The 27,003-nt window shown below is 43.7% G+C and overlaps 1 pseudogene; it reads right to left on the reverse strand.

The window, feature by feature from the left end:
* Window positions 1–326: 326 nt before the first annotated feature.
* LOC141052985 (uncharacterized) overlaps window positions 327–27,003 on the reverse strand; it is a 106,059-nt pseudogene continuing 79,382 nt past the window's right edge.

A 27,003-nucleotide genomic window follows, 5' to 3' on the forward strand; every position in this document is an offset into this window, starting at 1 on the left:
CTCTTTAAACAGCTTATGTCTAGATATTGGGCAAAGTACTGGCCAATAGATTGGATATAGTATTATCCACTATCATACATCAGTAGAAAACCATATTTATGTCTGATAATTCCACCTCCATAAATATTAGGCATCTCTTAAGCCTTCAGATCCCATCAGATAATTACAGAGGAGGAACCATATTCTCATTGGATGCCGCACAAAGCAGCTGACAGTGTTGAGTGGCCCAACCTAGAGTTGTAAATATACCATAATCAGCAGGTTTGGTCGGAGACCCCAAGCTTTGTTTGTTAGGGTTTGTAAAAGAAATGACACTACACACACGGTAAAACTGCGGAAGGACGTTTATTGTTTCTTGCACATAAATTGATAACATTTAGTTGGATTCAGATTAACCCTCTTACAAAAACGTGATTAACATAGTTATTACTACAGGACTGTATGAGAAAGGGATTTATTCTACAAGAAATGCTAGAGCCAAAAATGAGAGAATCCGGGTCCCGTGGCTGGATACTCCGGGCCTGGCCTCCAGTGTATAAGACCGGGATGGGGTCATTGTTTCTAGAGCTTCTCTGCTCGGTATAATAAGACTCACCGATCTTATTCATATAAAGAGCGATTGAGAATAATAGAAACTGCCTGAATATGAGGACCTTGTCTGATCTTTATGTCCTTGTATAAAGAACCATGGAGATAGCGCTATAGCTCTGTATAACATATGATGTTGCTGTAGCCCAATACTTCTATGCAGGTGGTCTCTTTATAGATAGTTGTATCCTAGCATTCCAGGTAGGGAGAAAGGAAAGGTATGGAAGTTGTCTTATTGTAATTTCTCATTAAAATTTGTAATAAAAATATCCAATTAAAAAAAACTCTTCCCAGCATTTTGTTTGTGCTTTCAGATAGCCCAATAGGGATACCAAATAAGTATTTAAAAAAAATAAAATTACAAAATTTATTCCAAAACCGTATTTGGAGAAGCATACAGCGTACGCTGATGCAGATATATTTCCAAAAGAGGGGAAATTGCTAATTCCAAATTCCTTTGTGTTTTTCATAGCTATAATTGCAGTTGCAGGGCTCTTTAGTTGTTGTCCCCTGGACAAAGTATATTTTAATCAAGAGAATTTGGAGTAATAAAGTTCCACAGTTGAACATGTTAAAATAAATATATATATATAGCTGAGCTGAGATAATTGTATAAATGTGCCCATGCTGTGCACTGTGTAATGTCTGTGTCTGACCATGGAGGAAAATTATCTCAACAGATCACAGCTCCTGGGCAGGTGAGGAAGTAAAAGCGTATACAGACAGGACAGTATGGGATCACCGCTGATTTTGTTAGGTCAAACATTTCCATTCCTGTTAAATACATATTTTACCTCACAGAAAGAATCCGCTGTGATCCCACCCTGTCCTGTCTGTATCCTCTCGCCATTACACAATACACAGCAGGGACACATTTTTAAGATTATCTCAGCAGTGGGGTATTTTTTTAAACCTTCAATTGTGGAAATTATTTTTATTCCAAGATCTATTGATTCAAATGCACTTTGTTCACGAGACAGACAACCCCTTTATGGAAAGAAATATATGAAAAAAAACTGTTACTGAGTAATTGTAGAAGTAAGATAATATTATCCTGGCTATTTAATGTCATAATGAGGGAACAGGAAAAGGTAACTGGGAGAATGTAGTTGGATCAATGAATGAATCACATTCATCTTGTGTACTTTGGCAAAGTATAACATTTTGCAAATGTTCATTATACATAGGCTTTGATAGCAAAATTAATTGTCAAATTTGGCCAACAAAAGGGACCCTAGATGTAGTATTAAGTTAGCAACACCTATCATATGATATGAATATGCTGTATTGCGGTATAGTCAGCATGGAACATTCTCATCTGTCTGTCATCTCATGTCTTACAAGACTTAATTTAGAGCTAAAATCTTTCCCACATTCTGAGCATGAATATTACTTCTCCCCTCTGTGAATTATCTGGTGTGCAATAAGATGTGATTTCTGCTTAAAATATTTCCCACATTCTGAGCATGAATATGACTTCTCCCCTGTGTGAATTCTCAGGTGTTTAATAAGATTTGATTTCTGGTTAAAATATTTCCCACATTCTGAGCATGAATATGGCTTCTCTCCTGTGTGAATTATCTGGTGTATAACAAGAGAAGATTTCCGTTTAAAATCTTTCCCACATTCTGAGCATGAATATGGTTTCTCCAATGTGAGAATTCTCTGGTGTTTATCAAGATAAGATTTCTGCTTAAAATCTTTCCCACATTCTGAGCATGAATATGGTTTCTCCAATGTGTGAATTCTCTGGTGTTTATCAAGATAAGATTTCTGCTTAAAATCTTTCCCACATTGTGAGCAGGAATACGGCTTCTCCTCTGTGTGAATTGTTTCGTGTGCAACAAGATGTGATTTATACTTAAAATCTTTCCCACATTCTGAGCATGAATATGGCCTCTCCTCTGTGTGAATTCGCTCATGTCTAACAAGAGTTGATTTCTGGTTAAAATATGTTCCACATTCTGAGCAGGAATATGGCTTCTCCCCTGTGTGAATTCTTTCATGTGTAACAAGACGTGATTTATATTTAAAATCATTCCCACATTCTGAGCATGAATATGGCTTCTTTTTTGTGTCAGTGCTCTCCTGTCTAACAAGATTTGATTTCTGTTTAAAATATTTCCTGTGTTCCGAGCAGGAATATGGCTTTTCCCCTGTGTGAATTTTCTTGTGTACAGTAAGATGTGACTCAGATGCAAAACTTTTCCCACATTCTGAGCAGGAATATGGCTTTTCCAGTGTGTGAGTTCTCATCTGTTTAACAAGAAATGTTTTGTTGTTAAAATATTTCCGTGATGAATCAGAAGATAGGACCTTTTTAACAGAATCAGGTGATAGATCATTACTGTGACAAGATGAAGTACTATCTGGAAAATTCTCTCTCTCTTCAATTGCATCTTGTGTGCGATCAAGGTCCTCTGATTTAATAAATGAATTTGTCAGATGTCCCTGTGAGCTCCTGCTACAGTCATCTGCCAAAAAATAACAAAACATTTTTGAATAAAATATTGTTAATTATAATTTTACAACATTTGTACATAAAATGTTGATAGCAAATCTCAATTCAAATTATTCAGTAAGACAATAATAGTTTACAATTAAACAGTAGACCTTAAGCCATGAGCCAGTAGACCATGATGTTCCACTGTCTTTGCTCATTCTGCCTCCAAAATATTGGAATAAAAAGCCATAAAAACAAACACATGATGTAGCCAAAAATGATACCAATTAAAACTTCTACTCATCCAGCAAAAAGCAAGCCTACCACTTAGGACCATGATGGAAAGTCTTAGTCACTCACCGGTTAACGATATTTTTTGGAGTCCATGACAGCACCACATGAGAGAGGGGATCCGCCCTTCTGGAACAGGAAATCCTACAGATACATAAGGGTGGCACCTCTCCCACGCATCAGTTGGTTTACAGAGCACAAGAAGACCACCAAGGTTAATAGCATGGTTTATGTACAATACTCTACTTAACTATTTATTACCTGTGTACATATAAGAGGAAGAAGTGCACACCCAAACTAAAAGAAAGGGAGTAAATCTACGGGTGCTGTCATGGACTCCGAAAAATACCGTTAACCGGTGAGTAACTAAGACTTTATTCAATCGTCCATGACAGCACCACATGAGAGAATTACAGAGAGTAATAATTACTTAGGGAGGGATTACAGCCTGCAGAACCCTGACACCAAAAGAGGTCTGAGGAAGCACCCAGGTCTAGCCTATAGTGGTTGTAAAAGGTGCTCGGAGAGGACCAGGTAGCTGCCTTACATATTTGGTCGATCGAGACTTCCAATCTCTCCGCCCACGAGGTTGCCATGGCTCAGGTGGAATGCGCCCTCAGTTTGCCAGGAGCCGACCTGCCCTTCGAGGTGTATGCTAACGAAATGGCCTCCCTAATCCACCTAGCTAGCGAGCTTTTTGAAGCCCTAAGGCCTTTCCTAGTGCCCTGATAGGAGATAAACAAGGCATTATCTTTTTTCCAGGGATCGGTAACTGTCAGGCATTCCAGGAGGCATCTCCTAACGTCTAGAGTGTGTAGTTTCCTTTCCTTTTCATTCACTGGATAAGGAAGGAAGGATGGAAGGACTATTTCCTGCGTTCTATGGAAACTGGAGGCTACCTTAGTCAGGTATGTTGGATCAAGTGTAAGTATTACCCTGTCATCCCTGAATTGTATGCAAGGAGGAAGTCTAGATAACACCTGGATGTCACTTACTCTGCGGGCCGACGTCAGTGCTACCAGAAAGGCTGCCTTGAGGGTCACATTTTTTTGTAGAGGCTGATGAAATAGGTTCAAACGGGGCCTCTGTCATGGCCGAGAGGACTAGGTTAAGATCCCATAACATAAACCTATCTTTCACTACCGGACTGGACCTGCCTGCTGCTTTAAAAAAATCTATTGATCCAGTAGTTACTGGCGATGTTGCAGTTAAAAAGGGCACCCAAGGCTGACACTTGTACTTTAAGGGTACTGGTGGAAAGCCCCATGTCCAGACCTCTTTGTAAGAACTCTAGAATCTGCGCTATCAGTGTCGACTGTACAGCTACTACCCCTGAGTTCTCAAGGAATCTTTTCAAGATCCTAACGTAGATTTTGGTTGTGATTGGCTTTCTGCTCTTAAGCAGGGTGTTAATCAAGGCTGGGGAGAAACCTTTCTCTTTCAGCAGTGACCATTCAAAATCCATGCCATCAGATGTAGGCCAGCCACCTGAGGATGGTAAACTGGGCCCTGGGATAGGAGATCCGGGATGTCTGGTAGGACTCATGGTTCGGACACCGACATGGTCCTGAGGCATGAGAACCCATGGCCTCCTGGGCCAAAACGGGGCGATCACTATAATCTTCGCCTTGTCCTTCCTGACTTTCCTCATCACCGGGGGTAGTAGAGACAGGGGAGGGAAGGCGTATGCTAGCCTGAAGTCCCACTTTATCAGAAGGGCCTCTACTGCCAGAGGGCCTTCTCTGGGATTTAGAGAACAAAACTGAGGCACCTTCCTGTTCTCCCTGGTGGCGAAAAGGTCCACTTCTGGCGCCCCCCCCATTTTTGTACAATCAGGTCGAAGATGGAGGTTTTTAGGGACCATTCCCCTTGTTTTAGCAGGTTGCGACTTAAGAAGTCTGCCATGGTGTTTTCTCTTCCTTTTATATGCAGAGTTGTTAAAGACAGAAAATGCTGCTCTGCCAGTTGGAACAGCCGCTCTGCTACATTCATCAGGGGTCTGGAACGAGTCCCACCTTGGTGATTGACATAAGCCACGGCGACCTGATTGTCGGAGAATATTTGAACATGATGAACCTGTAGATACACAAGAAGGCTTTTAACTGCCTGCTCTACTGCTGTTAGTTCTTTCAGGTTAGAAGACATTTCTTTTTTTTTTTTAAATTCGTTTATTAAGCACAGGATACAAAGAATGTACAACGTACACAATGACTTTATACAAAGCACATGTCCATAAAAAAATGTAATACAAAAAAATTGCACATTCTTATAGATAAACAAGGTAACATGTATATTTCCTTCTCAGCATATGTAAAGGACAATTGCTTATGTATTTTCCCACATGTGTATCAACCCAGTTTCACAAACCTTGTCATATCATGCAACCGTAGGAACTAACTAAAACTCCTAAACTACAACTACTGCTACATCAACTAATATCTACTATTTCCGCAGCCTGGCTTCCTATATCACACTATGTCACATGTGACGTCTCAGTCTTGCAAAGTGAGGCGAGAGGAATTCCACCTCTCCCAGATTTTTTAAAATTTACCCGGGCATCCCCTGTTTTGGTATAACGTGCGCTCATATGGGACAATTGAGTTCACCAGCTTGATCCAAAACCCAAGGGAAGGACATGAGCCGCCCATCCACCGCAGTGCCAACACCTTTCGTGCCATAAACAGCGTCTCGCACAGGAAGACCTCAGTATAGCGATCCCAGATCTCCTCCTCCCACACCCCAAACAAACAGACCAATGGCTCTAGAGGGACAGGGGCTTGAACCAGGGATGTCAGCAGTGCAGTCACCTCTTTCCAGTAATGCAGGATAGTGAGACATTGCCACACCATATGAATAAAGTCAGCATCTGGCGAGTGACATCGCATACATTCTGACGACTGAAGCCGACCCATCCTAAAAAGTCGCACCGGAGTTAAATATGATTGATTAATTATACACAGTTGTATCATTCTGTTGTTAACCGATGGTGATACTCCAATCGGAGACTCCAGAATCTCCTCCAACTCCTCTCCTTGCACTTCAGGAATGAGTCGTTCCCACTTCGTCTTAATAGAGCTTATGACTGATTCTGCCCCTACTGACAGCATATATGGGTACAGGGAGGATATGAGACCCTGGGGACCCTGCGAATTAAGAATTCCTATTAGAGGTAACGATGAAATAGTATGGTCCACACCCCCATCCCTCATGTGTGACTGAAGAGCCGATCTCAGCTGCAGATAGCGAAAAAATTGAGATCTCGGAATATCATGTGTGGTCTGCAATTGTTCATAAGACTTTAAGGTCCCCTGATCATACAAGTCTCCCACTGAAGAGACGCCACACTGGGTCTAAAAAAAAAACAGCGGACGGGTGATTCAGCAGCTCGGGAAAATAGTTATTACTCCACAGGGGCATTTCAGCTATAACATCTTTAAACCCTATTACATTCTTTATTTGTCTCCATATCAATCGAGCCACCCGGAGCCGGGGTAATAGACGTGGAGCATTAGTTCTTTCCATCTCAAGGAAACCTAATGGGCAATCCGCTTGTGCAGCGTGAAGCAGGTGGCTTTCAGAATTAGGGAGGCAATTACCAGGCATCCAGTTATTTAAAGCTTTAGCCTGCCTAGCTAAGTAGTATAGGAAAAAAAATCTGGTAACGCCGCCCCACCTCCCCTCTTTGGTCTTTGTAAAGTGGACAATTTAAGTTTGGGCCTAGTTTTCCCCCAAATAAAGGACGTGACTAGAGAATTAAGAGTAGCAAAAAAGGACTTGGGCACCGCTACCGCACTGTGTTGAAGCGAATAGCTAAATCTAGGGAGTAATATCATTTTAATCAGATTAATGCGTCCAGCCACAGATAATGGGAGCCTACTCCAAGACGCAAACTTAGCTTTAATTAGTTCTAACAACGGGTGGACATTAAGTTGTAGATCAAGCGTACTATTATTAGAAATATGGATGCCCAAATATTTAAAACTAGACACAATGGGCAGCGTGGAGAGAGCATCCAACTGGGGCATCGGGGTATGGGAAAGGGGTAACAGGGCAGACTTCTCCCAATTTATATGTAAACCTGAATATTTACTAAATCCATCTATAAGGGATATCACCTGCGGCAAAGTTTCTTCCACGTCACTCAAGAATATCGCCATGTCATCGGCATATAGGCCTATGGTATCTACCCGACCTGCTATATCTATACCTCGGATATTAGGGAAGGACCTTATACATATTGCTAGTGCCTCTATCGCAAGAGCGAAGAGAGTCGGGGAAAGAGGGCAACCCTGACGGGTTCCTCCATGCAATGCGAAAGACTCAGATATAGAATTATTTATTATAATACGGGCCATAGGTTTCATATATAATTTTTTGATCCATGTTATAATTTTAGTACCAAAACCATATCTTTGCAAACATGCGGAGAGGAAAGGCCATTCAAGGGAGTCAAAAGCCTTGGCAGCATCTAACGATGCTAATGCCCATTTATTATCTGGCACTAGGGAGCTATACTGGACTCTTCTGATGTTAATGGAAGTACTTTTATCAGGCATAAAGCCCGTTTGATCAGGATGTATGAGATTCAATATATTGGAGTTCAACCTGGTGGCTAGAATCTTGGTAAAAATGTTATAATCCACATTCACTAGTGAAATGGGACGGTAGGATCCACATTCTAAAGGGTCCTTCCCCTCCTTCCGAAGCACTATGATATTAGCCCCGTAAAAGGATTCAGGCATAGAGTTCCCTTCCCATAGTCCCCGAAATACCTTCACCAAGAGTGGCATCAATATATCCCGATACTTCCTATAAAGTTCAATAGGGAACCCATCAGGCCCAGGTGCCTTCCCAGAGGCCATGTCTGTTATAGCCTTATCCATCTCCTCTGCGGTGAACTCAGCGTCCATAAGGGCCCGTTGTTCCAACTCTAATGTGGGGAATGATATATCTGACAGTCTAGACAGTCCAAAACGTCAAAGTCACTTTTAGATTCGTATGGCGACCTGTAGTAATCCTGAAAACAGCCAAGAATATCCTCTGTCGAAGACACCTGTATACCATCCGCCCTACGAATCTGTAATATCGTATTTGAGGTGCTGTGCTGGCGTACCAGATAAGCCAGGAATTTGCCAGTCTGGTTCCCCAATTCGAAATAGGATTGACGGGTGAAGAATAGCTTGTGTTTAGATTTAGTATCCACATGTTGAGTGTATAACCTTTGGGCCGCCAGCCACTCAATCCTGTTCCCGCTAGTTTGGTTGGATATATATGTTTTCTCTGCGTCTTTCAGTCGTTGCTCCACTTCGTCATCCCTCCCTGCGGTTACCCGCTTAATATAAGAGATCGTGGAGGACAAACAGCCCATCAGGTATGCCTTAAGGGTGTCCCAGAATAGATTAATATCTTGGGGTTCCGGGTGGGACGCAGTGAAACAATTCAACTGATCGATCGTCCTGTCCGGAGACCCTATGAGTTTTAACCAGAAGGGATTTAACTTCCAAGCTATTCCACTGTTGACTTGCCCATATTTGAGTTTAAGGATGACCGGACTATGGTCTGAGATTCCCCTACTTCCATGCTCTACATCAGCCACCCACATTGCCAGACCGCCAGAACCAAATATATAATCTATGCGCTATAGAGAGTGCCTAGTGGATGAGTGACAAGTGTATTCTCTTAACTCAGGGTGATGCACCCTCCACAAATCCAACCACCCACCACTCCCCATGAATGATGACAACGGGGTTGTGGTCGTTGGAGAGGACCCCCCAGTCGCTTCATCATCCAGCCTCAATTTATCCAGGTGATTGTTCATGACCATATTAAAATAGCCCATACAAATAACATCTGCGTCTGGGTAGTTAAGGGCAAAACTCATTGCCTTCTGCAGGAGGGATATTCGAGCCGGAGGGGGGTTATAAATACATAAGACCACATACTTCCTGGTGTTTATCAATGCGTGGACAAAAATAAAACGACCCTCAGGATCCCACTGAGTCTCCCTGGCTTCCCATCTGATGTCTTTATGTACCCACAGCGAGACCCCCCTCGAGTAGCTGGTATGAAATGTATGGGCAGACCATTGTACCCAGGGTTTTTGCACGCACCTCATCCCTAGTCAGGTGCGTCTCCACCAAGGCCACAACGTGAGGGTGAGTGTCTGACCTGTGAAAAGACCTTGATCTTTTTCCGAGGAGTTTTTATTCCTCTTACATTCCATGTCATACATATTAGCTCCGACCCCATATTTCACTCCGCTGGACATGGTACATAGGATTACCCGGGCAAAGTTTAGAGACATCACCTAGAGATTGAAATTGTTGCCAACTGCGATTATAGCCTAAAAAATACCAAAAACCACTACGGAAAGAAAACAAAGTGAAAAAACAACAAACAACATAGGAGCAGAGTCCTGTACTCCCATCACAAAACAAACTTGAGGATACCATCACTGATCGCAGTGTCCGGTATTGTTGGTGAGCTGGACGTCCTCGAGTAGAGCTCCAATCAGCCGATTAAGAGAAAATACCAACAAGAGATACATTAGGATTCTTTTCCAGCAAACCCTCCGTGGGACCGTAGCCACTCCTTCGCCTCCATCGGATCTGTAAAAAACAAAGTAGAACCTCCGTGGACCACCCGGAGCTGGGCCGGGTAAATCATCATGAGTATACAATATTCCTCTCCCGTAGATGTCTTTTGACCTCCGTAAACTGCGCCCGTTGTTTCTGGAGTTCCGCAGAGAAATCCGGGAAGATCGAGATTGTGGCATTATTGAATTTGATAGGACTCTTTTGCCGCGCCAGTCGTAGAGCCACGTCTCTATCCCTGCAATTGAGGATGCACGCTAGAAATGGTCTAGGTGGGGCTCCCGGAGGAAGAGGCCTAGTGGGGACCCTGTGAGCCCTCTCCACCGCAAAGATTGAGGAGAACTCATCGCCCAAAGTAGTTTTAAGCCGGTCTTCTAGGAACTGCTCCGGATGTTGTCCTTCCGATTGCTCTGGCAGGCCAATAATTCGGATGTTGTTCCGACGCATTCTATTCTCCAGATCACCTGCTTTTTGCTTCCATGCATTCATGGAGCCTGCCACTTTCGTTAGTTTAGCTTCCATGGGTGTGACGGTGTCTTCTACCTGGGATACCCACGTCTCCACCTCCGTAATGCGACCCTTCATGGTCTGCATGTCTTGTCGGAGGCGTCCCATCTCCGTGTATACGTCCTCTATCTTCCCAGACAGAGACGTCCTGTTTAAGGAGATGGCCTGCATGAGCTGCTCAGACGCCTGCTTAAGGGTGAATTCCTCCTGCTTATTCTCCTCCCCACCCTTACGATGAGCTTGAGAGGGATTATTTTTATTGGGTCTTGAGCCCTCAGAATGGTCCAATCTGGTGTATTCCTTCAGCCTTTTGGCCGCTGTTCCAGACCCCTTAGAACGATTCATTTCAGCACGATGGGGCACAACTGGGTAGCAGAAACAGTGCACTCAGAGCCCCCTGAGTCAGGGCTACAGATGGGTATAATGGTCAAATGGTGGCCGCAGGGTCTCAGGAGCAGTGCAGACCCGCAGCGTTACTCAGGGAGGCAGTGTCCAGATCCAGGCAGCAGATAAGGGCCACTATAGCCCAGGGAGAAACCCCCAGAACCCCACAGGGACACCGGCCAGAAAGGGATCCAGATCCCTGCAATGATGATGCTGGCAGGGCAGGCTATATAGCAGAGGGGGGAGCGCGGGGCCCAATTTTCCAGGGCTCACACCGCCTGCTCCCCTAGATCAGTCAGAATGTGCTCTCACCTTCCTGCTGCTCCTCCAGCGCTGCAGCAGGGGAACCCGGCGCCGCGTCTCTTACAAGCTGAGCACGCACCTCCAATATGGCCGCCGCTCCATGCAGACCCCGCTGGCCGTCCAGATTCTCACAGACGTGCGCTCTTAGAAATCCAGCCCCACACTCCCATGGGGGGTCCAAGAGTGTCCCCAAGTCTTGAAGGGCCAGAGGACAGAGAGATATCAGCAGGGGTAAGGGTCTGCTGACCGGGTAATGTTCAGAATGGCAGGAGCTCTTAGAAGTACGTCCTCTTTGCAGCGCTACATAGCCACGCCCCTAGAAGACATTTCTACCTGATGATGCTCCCATAGGCCCTGGACTAAGACCTCCCCCATGTGGGCCCCCCAACCAGTAGGGCTTGCATCCGTGGTGACCACACGGGTTATGTTATATTCCCAGGGCACCCCCCTCGCTAGATTGGTGGCTAGAGGAACACAATCAAGGGATTTTATAGTATTTTGGGACAAAGTCAACTGACCTTCTAGGTAACCTCCCAGGATTTTTTGATGAAGCAAAACCTCGCCCTGTAGTACCCTTGTATGAAACTGGGCCCACCGGACTGCGGGGACGCAGGATGAGAGAGAACCTAGGAGAGACATGGCTTTCCTAAGGGACATGGTGGGGTTATCGGAGGCGTTCAAGACCTGATGACGTAGGCAAATCAATTTTTCGGGTGGCAGACACTCCTGATTCTGAGAATCTAGGATTAGGTCCAAGAACTGTTGAATTTTCATGGGCTGTACTCAGGATTTTTTAATGTTTAGTAGCCACCCTAACTGTTCCAGGGCCGCCTTTGCTTTTTGCAATTGATCCAAACAATGGTCTGCTGTTTTGCCTACAATAAGAAAGTCATCTAGGTAGGGAACCACTAGGATATCTGCTTCATGCAGATGGGCCATAACCTCAGCTATGACCTTAGTGAACACTCGGGGGGCGACCGCAATACCAAAGGGAAGGGCAACATACTGGAAATGCTGTACCGACCCCTCTAAATGAACCGCCACTCTAAGGAAATGCTGGTGAGACGCATGGATGGGTATATGGTAGTAGGCGTCCTTTAAATCCAACACCACCATAAAGCAGTTTTCAAACAGTAATTTTATTGTGGAATTGATTGCTTCCATTTTAAATGGGCGAATGACCAGAAATTTATTGAGTGTCTTCAGATTGATAATGGTCCTGTAAGAGCCATCTGACTTACGGACCAGGAAGAGAGAGGGGAGTAGAAGCCTTCGCCTTTTTCAGCCTCCGGTACCTCTATCAGGACCTTTTTATAGCATAGGTCACGGATTTCGGATTCTAGGGCAGTTTGTTCCATTAGGGAAGACCTGAGAGGGGTGATCTTAAAACTGTTCTGGGGGATACAGGAGAATTCTAGCCGTAGACCTGAGGCTAGCAAGCCCCAGGATCCAGCGACTGTTTGAAATCAGTGACCAGGCCGGGTAGAGGGCAGATAGTCTACCTCCCACCGGAGCCGCTAGTCATTGGGGGGGGACTTCTTGGACTCACGGGATAATCCTTCCTGACGTCCCCCTCCAAACATAAACCCGGTACCTTTCTTCCTCTTATCTTCCCATCTGCCTCGATCTCTGGACGACCTTCTACGGAAAAATCTCTTCCTAGTGAAGGGACGCCTATAGGAAGGGGTTGGCAGGGTAGGGAATTTCTTTTTATCGTCCCCGGCTTTCTCCAAAAGTTCATCTAGAACTGGGCCAAAGAGATATTCTCCCTCACATGGGATGGAGCAAAGATGGGATCTGGTCTGGATATCTCCGGTCAAGCACTTCAGCCATATAGCCCTTCGGGCTGCATTTGATAGACCTGTGACTTTGGCCGCCATCCTTGCCGAATCATAGGCTAAAAAGGATGCAGCATTCTGGATTGTAGGAAGGGTCTTCAGGATGGACTCTCTTGAGGCTCCGTCTTTTAACTGTGACTCAAGCTGGTCCAGCCAGACCATCATAGATCTGGCTGTGCAAGTAGCCACTACCGCCGGCCTTAGGGCGCCAGCTGACATTTCCCATGTCCCTTTCAGATAGGAATCTGCCTTTTTGTCCAGCGGATATTTCAAGGAGGCCATGTCATGAAAGGGAATAGCAGATTTTTTGGATGCTTTAGCCACTGCTGCGTCCAATTTTGGGACTTTATCCCATCTGTTCACCAAGGGGTCCTCAAAGGGATATCGTTGCTTAAAAGCCAGCGGTAGGAAGCCCTTTCTTTCTGGTTTCTTCCACCTGTTCTAGACTCAAGCAGAAACGATTGGAGTTCTCCTCTGAAGAGGACGCAGAATAAGAAGTTGAGGGCTCTGACCAATCTTCATTTCCTTTAGGGCCAGCTGAGGAGTCCGAACCTGAGAAACTCGCTCCCTTTTTCTTCTTAGAGGATTCCCCTTGGGATAAAGACTTTAGAGCCTTAACTTCCGTCCTGATAATTTGCCTTAGACTCGTAGTGAAGTCAGGGGTGTCTACCGCCACCTGCAGAAGTGGGGAAAGTGTAAGGAAGTATGTATGGTAATTAGAGACTACCGCCCCCTAGCTTCTCTTTTTTTTTTTTTCCCAATCCCCTACCATCTGCCGTATACATGACTGACACAGTTTTTTAGGGTAGGCGTCTGGCAAGGGACAACTGCAAAGGGCGCACTCCCTGTTTTTCGCTTTAGCAGAGCACTTCCTCCCCTATAGGAGAGAAAAATATAAGGGGAACACTACATCAGGGCACATTCAGGAAGATCTCTAACCCGAGCTGTAGGAGTAGGTACCGGATCACGGGAGGGCGAGCTCGATCCTTCAGCCTGGAGGAACTTCTGTGGCTGGATTGCCCAGTTGTTTTTTCAGCTGGGAGCTTGCCTGGGGCCTCTCTGAGGCACGTTGCTGCTCTCGGTCTGGCTGGGCCACAGGAGCTTCCGGCTCATCCATTGCTGCAAATGGGCCAAAAGCAGCCCTGCAGCGTTTCTGTGGCTTTTTATGGGCCTCCCCCCGGAAATCCGGGTCAGCAGGCGACGTGACCAGGGGTTCCATTTCCCCCCTCACCCTCTTCGGGATGTCCATGCTGGCACATGCGCCGCCGCGACCCGGCAACGCACAAAAGAGAAAAGCCGGCCGGCATCTGACCTCTGGCCCGGCACCACTGGCCCCGTGCCCCCGACTGCGTCACTTCCGGCGCTTCAATGAACGCGCGGGGACGCGCAGGACGACAGCGGCACGGCGCCGTCCGACCCGGCACGGCACTCCATGCACGCCACCACACCACAGCAGCCAGCCCCAGACAATGACCCAGATGGCAGGACGACCACACCAGGAGGACCAGGATCCAGGGGTTCGGGGGAAAAAAAAAAAAAATACGTGCCGGCGCTGGCCCTGGAGACGGGCATCCTCCAGACCCTGCTCCCACCTGCTCCGCACACCGTCGTGGAGCCCTGCCCGGGCCCACCGTGGCACTTCCAGGGGACCCTGCACTGACCGAGGTAGGAGACCCCCCTGCTACTTGAGTCGGTCAGCCGGCCAGGGGATTCCTCGTCCATGATGGTATGATCTGTAGGGAATCCTGTCCTCCAGGAACATGAAACCAACTGATGTGTGGGAGAGGTGCCACCCTTATGTAAATGTAGGATTTCCTGTTCCTGAAGGACGGATCCCCTCTCTCATGTGGTGCTGTCATGGATGATCGAATAAAAATAGATTTTCACATTACTAGTGACTCTCGATAAGCAATATGGCCTCTATAAACCAATACAGCAATTCCCCCTTCCGAGCCTTGCAATGTGCCCAAACCACACTTAACATCCACATGTTTAGCATTGCTGTAGCAGGATGAACTTTACTCTGCAACAGCCGCTGTATGCCAATTACCAAAAAGTGCCTATGGGCTCAAAATAGGCATTCTGACCACTGTCCCTTTATGAAGTAATAACTCTGAAACGCTTCAATGCATCCAGGTGATTCTGAATTTTTTTTTATGACATACTGTACTTCTCAATAGTAGTAAAATTTATTTGACTTGACTTGTGTGTGAAAAAAATGGAAATTTGGTGAAAATTTTGCAATTTTCCAACTTTGAATTTTCATGCCCTCAAAGGGGTTGTCCGGGCTTTTCACATAATCTCAGTAAATATCTGGGCTGCAGAATTATAACAATAAGTAATTAACTTTCTGTCACTAGTTTGCACGGTTTTCTAGATATTCTGAACAGAACGTCCAAGGGGGGTGTGTTATGGCATTGAAATGAGAACTAGTCGTAACCTCCTACTCTACTCCAAACATGCCCTCTATAGCAACAACCCCACCCTCCATAGCTACAGGCCCTCCCCGTCCACATGAAGAAGCCGTCATCACACAGTAACGAATTCTTCCCCTCCAGCAGCCTCAGTGCAGAGAGCAGCTGCTCCTCACCCAGACACACACTGAACAGTTATCTATGAAAAATGAAACTAGTGAGGAGGAGGGAAAATCGTCCTGTTTTCTGGGCCACTCCATGATTACAATACATAACTCATCAGTATTTCCTTCCCTCACTGTCCCAGGCTGCTGGCAGCAGTGAGAACAGACTGTGTGATGGCCAGTGATGGTTGTCTGCAGCTTCTAATCTGCACAGGGGATGGCAATCTGTTCTGTGACAAAGCCTCTGCTGTGTGAATGAGACAGCTCTGTGTCACTGATGTCTTCACACAGCAGCAGATTTGGTGCAGTGTTTTTTTTTATTTTGACAAGGGAACAGGAAAAAAAGGGAAGGGAAGGCGCGCCAATTGACTTTTTGAATGCAAGATTTGCTGGAACAATTGGTTTTAATTATTTTATACGCCGTTCCTCATACGGTATAAGTGATTAGGCGACTTTATTCTTCGGGTCTGTGCGATTACAGCGATACCAGATTTATATCTATATAATATATATATTTATATTTATATATATATAATATAATATATATAATTTTTCCATATGTTGGCCCACAGAGTCATGTTATATTGTTTTTTGCAGGACGAATTGACATTGTTATTGAAAAACAAGCGTAGTCAGCTTACCGCAAATGTCTGATGTCTCCTAGAACAAAAGCCATCTTCCTGCAAGGATCCAGGCAGAGCAACCAGAAAAAGTGCACAAAATAGAGATATCCAGTGTTGAATTGATTGGCTAAAAAATAACTTATTATGTGGTTACTTAAAAAAGTAGTCAGATCTTGACAAAGACTCAAGTCGAAACACGTTGATCTGTCATCACCTATATGGAGCTTTATCTGCATTTATAAAATGTGTGGAAAATTTTCCCTTTTTTAAGTAACCACATAATAAAAGTTGCATTGATCCACTCTCGCCTGGATTACTGCAACGCTCTATTAATTGGCCTCCCCGTCACTCGGCTATCCCCTCTCCAGTCCATACTCAATGCAGCAGCCAGGATCGTCCATCTGGGTAATCGGTACTCGGACGCGTCCGCTCTTCGCCAGTCCTTACATTGGCTGCCCATTCATTATAGGATCCAATTCAAAGTACTTGTTCTCACCCACAAAGCTCTCCACAGTGCGGCACCCCCTTACATCTCTTCTCTCATTTCTGTCTATCGGCCTAGTCGATCGCTGCTCTCTGCAAACGACTTTCGACTAACCTCTGCACTAATCCGTACCTCCCACTCCCGACTCCAAGACTTCTCCCGTGCTGCTCCTATCCTCTGGAATGCTCTACCCCAAGAAATCAGGACTATCCACAATTTGCATAGTTTTAGGCGCTCCCTCAAAACACACCTGTTCAGAGCGGCCTATCACATTCACTAATCAAAGTCATTCTCTGTGTAAGTGTGCGTGCGTAGCCCATTCACTATCTCCATCCATCCTTCACTCCCGCAAGATGGCTGGACCTTCATTGTAAATACACCATTGTAAATACACACCTGTACTCTGTATCTCCCTCACCTCATTGTAGATTGTACGCTCTCACGAGCAGGGTCGTCTTATTTCGTCTTATTTTGCTTTAATTATTGTATTGTTAGCGTTGTTACTTATGACTTGTGTTTTGAAACTGTTAAACTGTAAAGCGCTGCGGAATATGTTGGCGCTATATAAATAAAGATTATTATTATTATTATTTTTTAGCCAATCCATTCAACGCTGGATCTCTCTATTTTTTGTCATTTATATTGGTACCATTTTCGGGCACATGGCGTTTTTTGATCACTTTCTATTCCGATTTTTGCGAGGTGGAATGTACCAAAACCAGCAATTCAGGGATTTCTTTTTTTTTTTTTGGGGGGGGGGTGTTGCTGTTTAGTGTGTGGTAAAATTGATAATGCAGGTTTTTTCTTCGGGTCAGTATGATTACAGCAATAGCTTATTTATGTCGTTTTTTATGTTTTGGCGCTTTTATACAATAAAAACTATTTTTTAGAATAAATGAAAAATTCTTATAAAAAACACTTATAAAAAACAGTGGCGCTGCGTGAGGGTATAACAGCTGCAAATTAACAGATAATGCCACCTTTTATCTGAATGATATTAAAAAATTACTTAATAAATGTTTATTTGCGCTAGTGATACCCACAATATTGTCTCTCTTCAAGAACAAACATATAATATAAAAATATATGTGTGTAATTAACTTCCCCTTATAATCTAAAAAACCGCACAAATAGTGCAACTAAATAACGCAAAATGAACAATAAATTAAGGAGGAAGTGGATAAACTACTATAAAACCCAACCGCTCCCCCACATAACAATGTGTAAAATTAGGTACACATAAATGCACCTTAAATTGGCAGAAAAATTAATCTCAATTCAAATAGCGCACATACCTATTCTGCTCCCCTGCTTGACTTCCTTGTAATCCAATAGTGAAGCGGCGTGGATAGAAAAAATTATAATCACGAAAGGACCTGGGTAAATGTTGCAAGATGGTCACCTTTAGTGATGTCCAAAATACTAACGGGCGATGCTGTTTGGAGCCGGCAAGGTACAGGACCTTGCGTGACGTCACTCAAGGTCCTGTACCTTGCCGGCTCCAAACAGCGTCCTCCGCTTCTCGCCCTTCTGTCAATGGGTGGAATATTAGCGGTGGACAGGGCGATTGCTACCGGCCGGAGCATCGCCCATTAGTATTTTGGACATCACTAAAGGTGACCATCTTGCAACATTTACCCAGGTCCTTTCGTGATTATAATTTTTTCTATCCACGCCGCTTCACTATTGGATTACAAGGAAGTCAAGCAGGGGAGCAGAATAGGTATGTGCGCTATTTGAATTGAGATTAATTTTTCTGCCAATTTAAGGTGCATTTATGTGTACCTAATTTTACACATTGTTATGTGGGGGAGCGGTTGGGTTTTATATTAGTTTATCCGCTTCCTCCTTAATTTATTGTTCATTTTGCGTTATTTAGTTGCACTATTTGTGCGTTTTTTTAGATTATAAGGGGGAAGTTAATTACACACATATTTTTATATTATATGTTTATTTTTTAGAATAAATCGTTATTTTTGCATCAAATGAGGGACAGACACCAGGAAAGTGGCCTCAATTCACCCACAGTACAAATTGCAGCATGGCACTGCAGCAATCAGTCAGGCATGAGGTATCGGGGTCTGGGACAGCATTTGCAGCTTTCAATTGAACGACAAGGTGGGTGAGGGATCAGAGTAGTAAAATAAAATTTATTGCAATCAAGGTAAACGTTTCGGTCAAAAAAATGACCTTCATCAATACATTGCAATGATCAAGGTATCACTAAGTAAACCAATTATTAATAAAAATAATAACTACAACAATTTCATATATAGATATATCAAGATAATATCACTAATTAATATAAGGCAACCAGCAGTGCACAAATGGTGAGGAACGAGGGTAAGAAGGAGAGGAAAGCGAAGGGAAGAACACATACCAAACTGCTCCTGGGGTGTCCGTATAAGCAGAGTCTATGATAATAATCAGTGTGTGACATTTAGAGGATTTCAACCATGAATTGTGGTCTAGTACATCTATAGGATAAGGTAACTTGCACTAGGAGAATTCTCCAGGGCTAGGTCCTTATATGAAACATGGATTTTTGTGATAAACTCACTGTAAAATTCTTTTCTCCGAGAAGTTCATTGGGGGACACAGGACTGTGGGTGTATGCTAATGCTGCCAGGAGGCTGACACTAAGTGAATGAAAAAAAGGTTAGCTCCTCCTCTGCAGTATACACCCTTGCCTCGATTGCCGGTGGAATCAGTTCATGCTTAGTGTCCTAGGAGGCACACACGTCTGGTCTTTTTTCCCCAGACTTTTTTTTGTCTTTTTACTTTCCATGAAGATGAGACAGGGGCAACGGACCCTACTGAAAGGGTCCGATTTCACCAAACCAACAACAGGCGAGCACGTGCGAGTGTCGCCTCCACGTATCCTCTCCCTCAACGTGGGACACGTCTGGTCTTTTATCCCAGACTTTTTTTGTCTTTTTTACTTTCCATGAAGAGGAGACAGGGGCAATAGACCCTATTTAAATGGGGTTTTCAGATAGATTTTTTGGACGTCAGATTATTATTGGATAACGGAGTTTTACACACAGAGGTTTTTCGAAAACCATCTGCAACTAATTCCCTACTGCACTATAATAGCGCACACCCTCATTATGTAAAAACTCTCTGCCTTTCAGCCAATTCCTCAGACTGAAAAAAATCAACAGTCACGAGGAAGGCTTTCTTAAACAAGCCGGTGATTTACATAGCAGGTTCAGACAGAGAGGTTACCCTGCGTCTGTCTTAGATTCCGCTGTACAAAGGGTCAATGATGCAGCTGCCATTGATGAGCAGAACAAGAAACAAAAAAAAGAAAAACGTTTTGTCTTTAGTTTTACTTTTAATTCGATGGACAGAAATATTAGAACAGTAATCAGACAGAATTGGCACCTTCTAGAAAGTGATAGGGATCTTTTGGACGTGGTTAACAGGGGTCCTTTACTTGCGAGTAAACGGGGCACTAATCTCCGGAATTTATTGGTCAAGAATAGATATCTAAATAAACGAGATAATTAGTTGGAAACTAGTAGTCCAATAGGGAATTATAAATGCAAAAATTGTTCCTTGTGTCCTTTCAAATTGAGTGGAAAAACTGTGAAAATGGGATCAGTGTATCATGAGGTCAAAGAGTTTATTTCAGTAAAACGGCTTTTGTGGTTTACGTTTTATTCTGCCCATGCGGCTTTTTTTTTATATTCGAAAGACAATTCGGCCTCTTTATATCAGGTTCAGGGAACATTTCAATTCCACTAGCACAGGAAAGGGAGTCCCCAGATTAAGAGAACATATGAGGAAATTCCATGGTGGGAATGCTGAGGCATTGCGGTTTGCCGGTATTGAAAGAGTCTCTGCACCACAGCATGGGGGGAATCATGGTAAGCGTCTATTACAGGTGGAAGCTAGATGGATCCGTCATACCAAAGCCACAGGTCCACTTGGTTTAAATGAAAAGGTAGATATAGCTGTTTTTCTTTGAATAGATGAGATCAAATATTTTTAGGTAATGCCGTGCTGTCAGGAATATTATATGTTTTTTTGTTTGTCTTTTTTATCAAAATGTTTTTATTGGTGAAAGAGTGAATAGACACGCTCAGGTGAAGGGGTGGAGTTAATGTGCACACATGTGTTAAAATGTTCACTACCCACAGTCTGAGCATAGGACCTGTTGAAGCGCACTTAGCGCGAAACGGCTGTTGTCCATCTATCAGCACATTGTTCCCGTGCCAATGCCTATGCCCGATGTACATGAAATAAAGTGATTTAATGAACGGTGAGTGCCATCCTATTTTTTCTCCATTCATTATGAAGTTTGCTGTTTTTTCCACATAGGATTGAGCACCCGTTCCACCAGGGATTAAGGTGTTGTTTGCAATTGTGGACTAAGGATTACATGTGCAAGCCATCAGGGTAATTTTTCGACATAATGGTGCCGGATATCTATCTTCTTTATTGTGGACCAGTCTATGGATGGGATGTGGTGATTCCGCATGTGTTCAATGAGCACATGCGGTATCACCGCGAGTACAACAGGGGGAGGTGCTTTGGGTGGAGCGGGGTTTCCTCTGCATCCAAAGCACTGCAAGTGCGCAGCATGGAAGCATACCCTTACAGCTATCAGAATAAAGTGGTGCAAAAACAATTTTTTTCTATAAAATAGTTTTTATTATATAAAAGCGCCAAAACATAATAAAAAAAATGATATAAATGAGGCATCGCTGTAACTGCACTCACCTGAAGAATAAAACTGCCATATCAATTTTACCACACGCAGAACGGTGTAAATCCCACCCCCCCCCCCCCCGCAAAAAAAGAAATTCACGAATTGCTGGTTTTTGCTCATTCTGTCTCCCAAAAATCAGAATAAAAGGCCATCAAAAAATGTCATGTGTCTGGAAATGGTAAATAAAAACGTCAACTCATCCTGCAAAAAACAAGACTTCACATGACTCTCTGGGCCAAAATATAGAAAAATTATAGCTCTCAAAATGTGGTGATGCAAAAACTATTTTTTGCAATAAAAAGCGTCTTTTAGTGTGTGACAGCTGCCAAACATGAAGACCGCCATAAATAGTAAATCAAACTTCACTTTAAAATAATTTAAAAAAAATATATATTTTTATTTCCATTTTCCCATTAAGGTTAGGGTTGGGGCTAAAGTTAGGGTTTTCTGTAAAAAGCAAATCAAAATAGCAAAGATTGAGACAGAGAGACTCATTGCCAGAGAAAGTAAAAATAATCCCAAAATATTCTTTAACTACATAAATAGTAAGAAGCTAAAAAATGATAGTGTTGGCCCCCTTAAAAATAGTCTGGGTGAAATGGTGGATGAGGATGAGGAAAAAGCCAATATGCTAAATGACATTTTTTTCAACAGTATTTACACAAGAAAATCCCATGACGGATAACATGATCAGGGATAAAAATTATCCATTAAATGTCACCTGCTTAACCCAGCAGGAAGTACGGAGGCATCTAAAAATCACTAAAATTGACAAATCCCCGGGCCCGGATGGGATACACCCCCGAGTACTGCAGGAATTAAGCACAGTCATAGATAGACCATTATTTTCAATCATTAAAGATTCCATAGTAACAGGGTCTGTACCACAGGACTGGCGTTAAATGTGGTGCCAATATTCAAAAAGGGGAAAAAACTGAGCTTGGAAATTATAGGCCAGTAAGTTTAACCTCAACTGTGGGTAAAATCCTGGAGGGTTTTCTAAGAGATACCATACTGGAGTATCTGGAGAAGAATAACCTCACGACCAAATATCAACATGGGTTTACAAGGGACCGTTCCTGTCAGACTAATTTGATAAGCTTTTGTGAAGAGGTAAGTTCCGGACTGGACTAAGGGAATGCAGTGGACGTGGTGTACATGGACTTTTCAAAAGCTTTTGATACAGTGCCACACAAAAGGTTGATATATAAAATGAGAACAATGGGGATAGAGGAAAATATGTGTAAGTGGGTTAAGAGCTGGCTCAGGGATAGGAAACACAGGGTGGCTATTAATGGAGCACACTCGGACTGCGTCACGGTTAGCAGTGGGGTACCACAGGGGTCAGTTTTGGGCCCACTTCTTTTTAGCATATTTATTAATGACCTTGTAGGGGGCATAGAGAGTAGAATTTCAATATTTGCAGATGACTCTAAACTCTGCAGGGTAATCAATACAGAGGAGGACAATTTTATATTTACAGGAGGATTTATGTAAACTAGAAGCTTGGGCTGATAAATGGCAAATGAGCTTTAATGGGGATAAATGTAATGTCATGCACTTGGGTAGACCGAACAAGATGTATAATTATGTGCTTAATTGTAAAACACTGGGCAAAACGGTCACTGGAAAAGACCTGGGTGTATGGGTGGACGACAAACTCACATTTAGTGGCCAGTGTCAGGCAGCTGCTGCAAAGGCAAATAAAATAATGGGATGCATTAAAAGAGGCATAGATGCTCATGAGGAGAACATAGTTTTACCTCTATATAAGTCACTAGTGCGACCACACTTAGAATACTGTGCACAGTTCTGGTCTCCGGTGTATAAGAAAGACATAGCTGAACTGGAGCGGGTGCAGAGAAGAGCGACCAAGGTTATTAGGGAACTAGGGGGGTCTGCAATACCAAGACAGGTTATTACACTTGGGGTTATTTAGTTTGGAAAATCGAAGGCTTAGAGGTGATCTTATTACAATGTATAAATATATGCGGGGACAATACAAAGACGTTTCTAATGATCTTTTTACTCTTAGACCTGTGACGGGGACAAGGGGGCATCCTCTACGTCTGGAGGAAAGAAGGTTTAAGCATACTCACAGACGCGGATTCTTTACTGTAAGAGCAGTGAGACTATGGAACTCTCTGCCATATGATGTTGTAATGAGTGATTCCCTAATAAAGTTTAAGGAGGATCTGGATGCCTTTCTTGAAAAGTATAATATTACAGGGTATATCCACTAGTTTCCTTAATATTGCGTTGATCCAGGGAGCTAGTCTGATTGCCGTATGTGGAGTTGGGAAGGATTTTTTTTCCCCAATGTGAAGCTTACTGTTTGCCACATGGGTTTTTTTTGCCTTCCTCTGGATCAACATGTTAGGGCAAGTTAGGATAGGATATGGGTTGAACTAGGTGGACTTAAAGTCTTCCTTCAACCTTAATAACTATGTTACTATGCTTGTTGGGGTTAGGGTTGTAGTTAGAATTGGGGGGTTTCCACTGTTTAAGCACATAAGGGGCTCTTGAAACGCAACTTGCGCCTGATCTCTATTCCAGCCAATTCTGCATTGAAAAAGTCAAACGGTGGTTCTTCTCTTCCGAGCTCTGCCTTGTGCCCAAACAGTGGTTTACCCCCACATAAGGGGTATCAACATACTCAGGACAAATCGAACAACTTTTGCAGTCCAATTTCTCCTGTTACCCTTGGTAAAATAAAACAAATTGGATTTGAAGTAAATTTCTTGTGAAAAAAAGTTAAATAATTTTTTTTAAACATTCCAAAAATTCTTGTGAAGCACCTGAAGGATTAATAAACTTATGGAACGTGGTTTTGAGCACCTTGAGGGGTGCAGTTTTTAGAATGGTGTCACTTTTGGGTATTATCCATCACATAGACCCCTCAAAGCGACTTCAAATGTGATCTCTAAAAAAAAAAAAAAAAAACTTTTAACCCCCTAACAAAAAAAAATTTTGGTTCTAAAATTGTGCTGATTTAAAGTAAACATGTGGGAAATGTTACTTATTAAGTATTTTGTGTGACATATCTCTGTGATTTATGGGCATGAAAATTCAAATTTGGAAAATTGCAAAATTTTCAAACTTTTCGCCAAATTTCCATTTTTTCACAAATAAACACAAGCCACAGTAAAGAAATTTTACCACTGTCATAAAGCACACTGTCATGAGAAAAAAAATGTCAGAATCCCTGGGATCCATTGAAGCGTTCCAGAGTTATTACCTCATAAAGGGACAGTGGTCAGGATTGAAAAAATTGGCAGGGTCATTAACGTGCAAACCACCCTTGGGGGTAAAGGGGTTAAAGAGAACTTACTAACATAGTACAATCCTAACGTGTCCTTAGTAAAAGTTCCCATTGCCTCTGCCTTATGTCTGACATCTAAATGTGAGACCACCAGGGAACTGCAGACTCCTAGAGAAGGCAGTGACACATCCCACAATCAGACATATTAGACATAGGAAATCTGTAGAAATAGAATTCAGGGTAAAAGAAACAAATGGTCATAAAAGCGAAGTTTGGCCAGAAACACTGGACTTGGTCTTGTAGGGACCCTACGAGCAGATTCAGAAGCACAGAAGGGAGAGAAGGTAGATTTATTCAGTAAGATGCCAGGATTCTAGGAATGCAACAGTGTCATTACCCTCCGCTTTCTCTTAGGGGGATCACCATGTAGAGTAAACTTTTCTCAACAAGATTTTCTAAATGGTCAGCACTTTCTACATACACCGTCCTTTGACTTTGTAGTTTAGAGATCTGAGCAGCTAAGGGACTACATTGTCTAATTCTTGAAGGTAGCGTGGATTCTGCAGCTTTTACATTCTGACTGAAATGGATTTCACTCCAGAAAAAGCTCCATCAATGCCCAAAGCAACAGGGCCAGTTTAGGATGGAGCAGGAAGAAGTGGATTAGTGGCAGCATGGTGACTAGAGTTGAGCGAAACGAGTCGAAAAATTTCAAAAGTCGCCGACTTTTGGCAAAGTCGGGTTTCATGAAACGAAACCCGACCCTAGGATGAGGTCGGCCACGAGGTCGGCGACTTACGCGCCAAAGTCACGTTTCAAAAGTTTGTTTTGCGCTCTTTTTCAGCCAATCAGGATCCACGGACACTGTGGGCAACGTGATGACATAGGCACGGGTCACCACCATCTTTCAGAAGGGCATGCAAGTGATTGGCTTGCTTTGGTGGGCGTCACAGGGGGTATAAAAGGGCGTGCACGCCGACCGCCATGTTACTCATGCTGATCTCAGAATAGAGAGAGCTGCTGCTGCTGCTGATTTTGTAGGGAGAGCGTTAGGCAGGGAAGAAGACACCAAAAACTGCTTCTGGTGCTAGCGATTTTGCCTGTACAACACACCAGTCACTGTGCAGTGCAAGGGGAGGCTATATAGTGGTGTATCAGTGGTGTTGGTTGTTGGGCTGCCTTCTAAGGCTTCCTGACATTCCTGCATTGCTGTTTACCCACTGCTCCGCAAACTGCTTTTTTAAAAGCAATCCCAATTTTTTTTTTTGTCCTGCTGAGAAGAAAAAAAAACTGCTTCTGCTGCTAGCGATTTTGCCTGTACAACACACCAGTCACTGTGCAGTGCAAGGGGAGGCTATATAGTGGTGTATCAGTGGTGTTGGTTGTTGGGCTGCCTTCTAAGGCTTCCTAACATTCCTGCATTGCTGTTTACCCACTGCTCCGCAAACTGCTTTTTTAAAAGCAATCCCAATTTTTTTTTTTGTGCTGCTGAGGTACTGAGCGTGCATTTTTTCACACCATACAGCGGTGTACGCTCCTCACACAGTACCGTGTAACGGCTGTTATCACAGCCACAGTGAAGCTATCAGTGTGTCACTCTGTGAGAATAAGTCGAGGACATGTTCCGTTCTTACAGACCTGCACTCTAGGGAGATTCCTATTCTGCCCAATTCTACATACACCTTGTAGTTTGTGATACACTAGCCAATTTCTGCCTGTGACACAGCGCTCAGATATTCAGTGGGCCTCACACAATCCATAAGTGTCCAGTGTCCACAAGTGTGTGCACAAATTCAAAATCTCCCTTATCCTCTAGTGACTTTGGTCACAGCTCTGCCATCGAGCCTGTGACAGAGCGCTCAGATATTCAGTGGGCCTCACACAAACCATAAGTGTCCAGTGTCCACAAGTGTGTGCAGAAATTAAAAATATCCCTTATCCTCTAGTGACTTTGGTCACAGCTCTGCCATCGAGCCTGTGACAGAGCGCTCAGATATTCAGTGGGCCTCACACAATCCATAAGTGTCCAGTGTCCACAAGTGTGTGCAGAAATTAAAAATCTCCCTTATCCTCTAGTGACTTTGGTCACAGCTCTGCCATCGAGCCTGTGACAGAGCGTTCAGATATTGAGTGGGCCTCACACAATCCATAAGTGTCCAGTGTCCACAAGTGTGTGCACAAATTCAAAATCTCCCTTATCCTCTAGTGACTTTGGTCACAGCTCTGCCATCGAGCCTGTGACAGAGCGCTCAGATATACAGTGGGCCTCACACAATCCATAAGTGTCCAGTGTCCACAAGTGTGTGCAGAAATTAAAAATCTCCCTTATCCTCTAGTGACTTTGGTCACAGCTCTGCCATCGAGCCTGTGACAGAGCGCTCAGATATTCAGT

The sequence above is a fragment of the Dendrobates tinctorius genome, unplaced genomic scaffold, assembly GCF_039654945.1.
Source record: "Dendrobates tinctorius isolate UK_male_01 unplaced genomic scaffold, ASM3965494v1 ptg000164l, whole genome shotgun sequence".
Lineage (NCBI taxonomy): Eukaryota > Metazoa > Chordata > Amphibia > Anura > Dendrobatidae > Dendrobates > Dendrobates tinctorius.